At 33.4% G+C, this 7176-nt stretch overlaps 1 long non-coding RNA gene across 1 annotated transcript; it reads right to left on the minus strand.

Moving 5' to 3' along the window:
* Positions 1 to 501: 501 nt before the first annotated feature.
* LOC131038455 (uncharacterized) lies at positions 502 to 4817 on the minus strand. Its single transcript, XR_009104477.2, has 2 exons — positions 2372 to 4817; positions 502 to 1369 (listed from the first exon to the last, which is right to left on the minus strand). It is a non-coding gene; the product is annotated as an uncharacterized LOC131038455 (long non-coding RNA).
* Between the last annotated feature and the right edge of the window lie 2359 nt (positions 4818 to 7176).

The following is a 7176-nucleotide window of genomic DNA, read 5'->3' on the forward strand; positions in this document are numbered from 1 at the left end:
GGTATATATATATATATGGAGGTTTGTGAATCATTTAGAGGGATAGAAGTTGGAAGATAGAAGACTTGTTTGGAGATCGAGTGAAGATGTAGATTCGGCAGGATTCTGATTCAGTTGGACTGAGGCTGGAAGGCTGAGGTTTGGGTTAGGGCTGAACCGACAGACTGTTCCCGAAAGCCAATTTGATACGAGGATGATCTGCAGATATTGTAATTATGTTGTAAGCATCATTTGTATCCTGGACTACAATCCAACATGTAGCATGTGTAATTCTTCTGATTGTAATAAGATTTATTCAAGTTATTAACTGGTTATGTGTTATGTGTTGTTACCGGTTGTTCTTTCTGTTGTTCCTAGCACCTTGTTACCGGTTACTGGTATGTTGTGTATGATTTATGTGTTAAGCTACAAGGTTGGGTTGTCCTTCATTGGATCTCCCTCCCTTGACTATGTCAAAATTCATTGTCAATATGCATGCAATATTATTAAATAACATACAAGTTGAAACAAAATGCCCAAAGGCTACAAGTTTCACTTTCAATTACTGTATGAAAATACAAAAAAAAGCACATTGTTGCTCCTAATATACATCTTTGAATGTAACATCAAAAGTGAAATCCTTTGAGTTACTACCACTATGAGGGTTTGCCTCATCCAGTGGAATACCAACCAAACCGTATAATTCCTCTTCCTCATCAGCTTGGGCAATGTCTTCAAGATCAACATCCCATTGTAAAGTTGGAGTATCTTGATACATTGAAATTTGACGATCCTAAAGTCAAAGAGCACTATGCATAGCTACTAACTTCTCCACTCATCTGGATATGAGTCTATTCCTCTTGATGATGGTTAAAGGCATATGTGGACCAATTCCATATTTACAACATAGAAACTAGAAACTCATGAAAGGAGGCGAATGACAATCATCTTCAATTGTGGTGTATCCTTCTTGGGTCATGTCCACCATCCAATAGGGCCAGTTTCAATTAATATAGCTCTAGTTATCTTTGCCTCTAATTTATTGAATATTGGACCATGACTATTTGTTTACGAAATCCATTGTGTGGAAAGTAATGAGTACTCTTCATGTGAACACATATTTTGAAAGGCTCTCATTAGCCCTTCTTTCACCTCTTCATCATCACATGGATTCGACCTTCCCACCTTTCATGCATGTCATTTGATATTTAGAACAAAGGATACCATATGAAACAAGATGTTCATTCGGTTTCACCTTCGCATGGCAATGGGCTTAATATGTTGCTCATATAATCCCAAGTAAGATCCTTGGCCAAAATTTTATTCTTTATCTTTCCAAACATGCTTTCAAATGTCTCAAACAATAGATGAAATGAGAGAGCAAACATATCTGCAACAAACAAAAAGTTCAATTTTTTTTTGACAAATTAGAAACTTCAATTTTGAAAATTGAACAATACAATTAAAATATTAAAATTAGAATTTTAATATGTGGCTCTTCATTCAATGGAGCTTAAATTAACCCATCAACTCCACTCTAATTTGCCATCATCAACTATAGAGGCTCATACACTTCAAGAATCCTCTCTAAGAAAATGAAGTAACTTGCATAAATTATTTCAATAGTTTGAAGAACTCCTTTCAAAATGGCCTAAAGAGAGAAAGTGAGGTATTGTGGTTGCAAATGAACATTTGAATGTGTCAAGCTTTTGCCACAACTTGTTTCACCCAATCTTCTTTCCCCATATATTTCAATGCATTATACAACGCATGAATACATGGGACCAAAAGATGGGCTTGTAAACACCCTCCACCATCATACTAGCCAATTTGCACACACAAAACCCCAACTTCCTCTACGATCTCTTTCAAAATGTTAAACTAGAAGTCTACACCTTCCACCATCATACTAGCCAATTTGCATGCACGAAACCCCATCTTTCTCTATGACCTCTTTCAAAATGTTAAACTAGAAGTCTGCATTTTTACACTTCCTTGAAGTGTCCACAACTCAAAAAAAGAGTCAATGTGTAATATCAATCTAACCACCCATCACAATAAAACAACCTATCCTAATCCTTGTTTTCCTCATATCCTCTATTAGCAAATTATCCTTAGAATATTCTTTATATAATAAGGTAGGGAATAGTTTATGATATCCATATTTGATGGTTGTTCATCCCCACCCTCAACACTTCCACACTAATGAGGTTGAAACTCTTATATTTATTTGAATTTTTTCCACTTCATTTCCATGCTATCATTACCAGTTAGTTTTTTGAAATTTACTAAAACTATAAATCTAAAATTGAATAAAAAAATCAAATGCTTCTTAGTTTAAACTTTGAAGAAAAACTTGAAAATAAATAAATAAAAAGATAAAATGACTTACCTTTGTCAAAAAAATTGTTGTTGTGCTACCAAATAGAAAATATGTATTGGATTCAACCTCTCTACACCTGCTTCAACCCTACTAGAATATTTTGTTTCTCCTTCAACTTCAAACCTCGTTGCAATTTTTTTACCAACAATGAACAAAAAATGAAGTCAAATGCATAGAAAAGGGTTTTCTTCCATTTAGGAGACATGAAGTGTGACAAAGATACATAAAATATAGATTTTGTAACATCTAAGCGTTTTTTTTAAGGCCAAAAATGGCAGACGGGATGACCAACCATCCCCTGGGCGATTGAGGGACATACCTAATATCCTCAAGCATCCATGAGATAGTCGATCATCCCATCTACACATTCAGGCCATCTCATGTTTTTTGAGGTGTGGGGGGCCATAGAGAAATAATGAAAAAAATTAATATCTAAGTTTTTTTTTAAATATGGCTAGAAAATGGGTGTGAGGTAACTAGTCATCCCTTGCGTAGTTGAGGGACATCCCTAATGTCCTCAAGCATCCATGTGACAACCAGTCATCCCATCTACACAAAATGCCATCTCAAGTTTCTTGAAGTGTGGGGGCCCACAAATAAATAAATAAAATTTAACATCTGAGTGTTGTTTTTAAATACGGCTAGAGAAAAAAGGGATAAGGCAACTGACCATCTCCTGGGCAATCGAGGGACATCCATGATGTCCTCGGGCATCCATGGGATGACTGTTCATCCCATATGCACATTCATGCCATCTCAAATATCTTGAAGTATGGGAGCCCACAAAGAAATGGAAAAAAATATTTTTAGCATCTAAGAGTTTTTTAAATTTTAAATATGGCTAGAAAAACGGGACAGACAGATCGGTCATCCCCTGGGTGATCAAGGGACATCTCTAATGTCCTCGAGCATCCTTGGGATGACCAATCTGCCCATCTACACATTCATGCCATCTCAAGTTTCTTTAAGTGTGGGAGCTCACAAAGAAATTAAAAAATAATGATTTAACATTTGAGTGTTTTTTTAAAAATATGGCTAGAAAAAGGGAGACGGGCAAATCGGACATCCCCTGGGTGGTCAAAGGACATCTGTGATGTCCTCGAGCATCCTTGGGATGACCAATCTGCCCATCTACACATTCATGCCATCTCAAGTTTCTTGAAGTGTGGGAGCTCACAAAGAAAAATAATAATAATAATAATTTAACATTTGAGTGTTTTTTTTAAATATGGCTAGAAAAAAGGGGATGGGGTGACCAACCATCCCTTGGATGATATCCTTGAGCATCCATGGGATCAATCGTCCCATCTGCACATTCATGCCATCTCAAGTTTTTTAACATTTTGAGTGTTTTTTTAAAATATGGCTAGAAAAACGGGGACACATCCCCTAGGTGAGTGAGACATTCTTGATGTCGTCAAGCACTCATGGAACAACTACTCGTCCCATCTACACATTCATGCCATCCTCAAGTTTTATCCCCTATATGTCCTAAAAACAAGGACACATCTACAAGTAACACAATTGACATACCATAATTGAACATTGCTTTGTTTTATAACTAGAAGCTACGCTATCCACATCTACTATAGAGCACTCTCTTCCTTGTAATCTTAAACCATAAATCTAAAGATTAAAAAATGAAAATAAAATATATGTTGGAAATGAAAATCAAACAAATAATTTATCACCAGACAATTGAGAATAATAATGTCTAGTGTTTTTGACAATATTACACGATACCTTTAAAGTTGTTATTGTTGATGATGACTACCCATAATTGATCTAAAGAAAGATATGATACTCAATTTCAAAGTATATAAAACCTTATCTACTGCTCAGACTCACCCCTCCATGGCATTAAGCCCACAATCCCTTAACTTGGTTAAGGAACTAGAAGGAAGATCTCCTAAAGACTAGAAACTTTCTAAAGAAAGACTAATAGAAAGAGAAAAAACTTAAAGAAAGGATGAAAAGTAAAGAAAGATTAAAAGAAAAGATTTAACATTATGCACCCGCACAACTATTTCACACAAATAAATAATGCTCTCACGTTCTTCATAAAAAAGGGAGAAATCTATCTAGATGTTCTCCTCCTTTCATGTATGATCTGCAAACTCAGATCAACATTTCACTAAATTGCCCTTAAAAAATTCGCCAGAGTAATGCAAGAAAAAACACATGATTTTCCTGACCTCGGTCAGAAGATTACAAATCAGTAATCTCAGAGCCAGAGAAAAATTTAGGGCCAGAATATATTTCTGTTGAACAGACCAAACTTTAGACCAAAAAACACCAAACCCTAAACCTAAATCGTTAAAAAAAACTTGAATAAAGGTTAAATTTAGAACGAAAATTTTAAGCATTACAACCGAGGAATCCCTGCCGAAGAAATTGCAGAAACTTCACTCCAGAGATCCAGACCGGACCGGCATCTTTACATCCAGATGACTGAATTTTTTTTTTGCCTGACATCGGTTTGAGAAGTTAGCTATTTATAGGTGAGATTTGATGCGAGTGAAAGAATCAGATCATCAAATTGAGGCGGTGGAAAATAATCTACGGCTGTAATTGTTATCTTTTTATCTGCCAATTGTTAACCGATCTTTTTTATCGAATATGGGACAATTTTATTTCGACAGTGGAAGAGAATCTTCTTATCTGCCCAAATGTCTGTCTGGATTGTTCTCATTCAAATGGTGTTCTATGATTAAATTTTGTAGATATTTTTAAATAGATATGCTTGACAGCAAATGAGCCACTGTTTTGGTGCATTGGTTTAATTTCCCTCTTAAATAATGTCCCTACTAAATAACTAGAAATCACATCTTGGTGTGTAATGGGTACACCAAAGAGTTATAGAAAGTCAAATAGGGAAAAAAAAATTGATTTATTTTTTTATACATTTGTGTTGTACATATATTGCTTGATAGACACAGATAGAGAGATAGAGAGGGGTAGAGGAAGAGATAACTATAGAGAGATATGGAGATAAAGAGGGAGAGGGAGAGGGAGATGCAGAGAGGAATAGATATAGAAGAAAAGAGAGAGGGAGCGATAGAGAGATATAGATGGTGAGATATAGTGATAAACAGTTAGAGATATAAGGAGACATAGAGGGGGGGGGAGAGGGAAGGATATAGAGAAACGTTAAGTAGAGATAAAGATATAGTGTAAGGTAGAGAGAGGGAGAAATAAAGATTCATGGGAAGAGAAAGGAAGAGAGTGGTAGAGATAGAAAGATGGTGAGAGATAGCTTGAGAGGGGGGAGATTGTGTTTAATCTTCTAGTGTTGATAGAACAATGTTTTTTTTATCCACAAGCACTTGAGATTGAAAAACGTTCCATTTTGAGTCAATAAGAAAAAAAATTACCCTTTACATCAAGAACCCTCCTACTAATTGGTCTTTAGTCTTTCAATAGCATTTGACAAAAAAACAAATTGTAGACAATAATTTGAGGAGCGACATATATGATAGAAGAAGAAATGCCTCTCACAGGTTGTCTGCTAATGGAAATGTCTTTATGCTTCATTGAAGATTGAGATCAATATGGACGTGTTACAAGAGTGAACAAACAAGCTCAGTTACATACCAACACATCAATTGTGTATGAAAATTATAATAGTGAATGTGTTTTGAATCTACGTTTAGTAGAGTTTGTTGCTAATTATATTTTTTCTTTCATTTATGTAAGATTTGATAATATCTAAAGAGGGCCTAGTATGGAGGTAGTGGAGGCACCTTATATTTTGATATTTTTGCTACCTATGAGGAAGCTAGTCCAAGTCCTATTAGTGGTCAAAAATCAACATCGTGTGTAGATCCAAGTGCCTAAATTGAGATGACATCCATTTTAGAGATGCCCTGAATGATGTGATTATCAATATGTTTATGCAAGGAGCATTCACCAACCCTCATTTTAGTGCATTTTTGTCTAAGAAAAAATGTTAATCATGAGAGACGCATTTGAGAATTTATAAATCGGTACAAGTGTAGTGGTGAAGGATTGACATAAAAGGGAGTTGTTTGTTGATAAAGTATTAGATATTTAAACTTGCTTTTTTTTTTTAAATCAAATAATATAATCATGGTCAAAGGGTTAAATAACAAATTAACCCTATACATATTGTTATACATGCAAGGGTCAAAAAGTGGTCATTTTGATTTAACATTCAATACATAATCTATATGATATATAATAATAAATAGATATATTTAATTTAACTAACAAATTTAAGATTAGTTGATAAAAAGTAAACAATTTAAATGATAATCATAAAATTTAATCTATAATATTATTTAGAAAATCTAAAATATAATTAATTCATTTATAATCTAATTTATATCTTTAATAGATTTACTTATCTTTAGATTAGAAAATGAATATTAATATAAGTAAAATATAATTTAATTAACTTAATAGTTTTATCATAGTATAAATATATTTAAAATAATTTCATATATAAATAAAATAAAATTTAATTAAATAATTATAATTTATTTGTATTTTATTATAATATGAAAGTGCATTTAAAAACCAAAATTTTCTCTATTTTTATATGCAAAACAAAATAAATTTTTAAAAATAAATCTAAAACAAATAAAAACTTATGAAAATACTAAATGGAGGGTAAGAGTTACCCAAATGTAAAAGTAGACTCCATTGGAATCTCCATACCACAATAATAAACACATCTAATTTTTCAAAAGTAAATACATTCATTGGGTGTAGGTAATCTAACAAAAATTCTGAGAATCATTTTTATTATTTTTTAAGTCGTATTTTTGTTATCGAACATTTTACTTGAAAGG

This window comes from Cryptomeria japonica, chromosome 8 (assembly GCF_030272615.1).
Source record: "Cryptomeria japonica chromosome 8, Sugi_1.0, whole genome shotgun sequence".
NCBI lineage: Eukaryota > Viridiplantae > Streptophyta > Pinopsida > Cupressales > Cupressaceae > Cryptomeria > Cryptomeria japonica.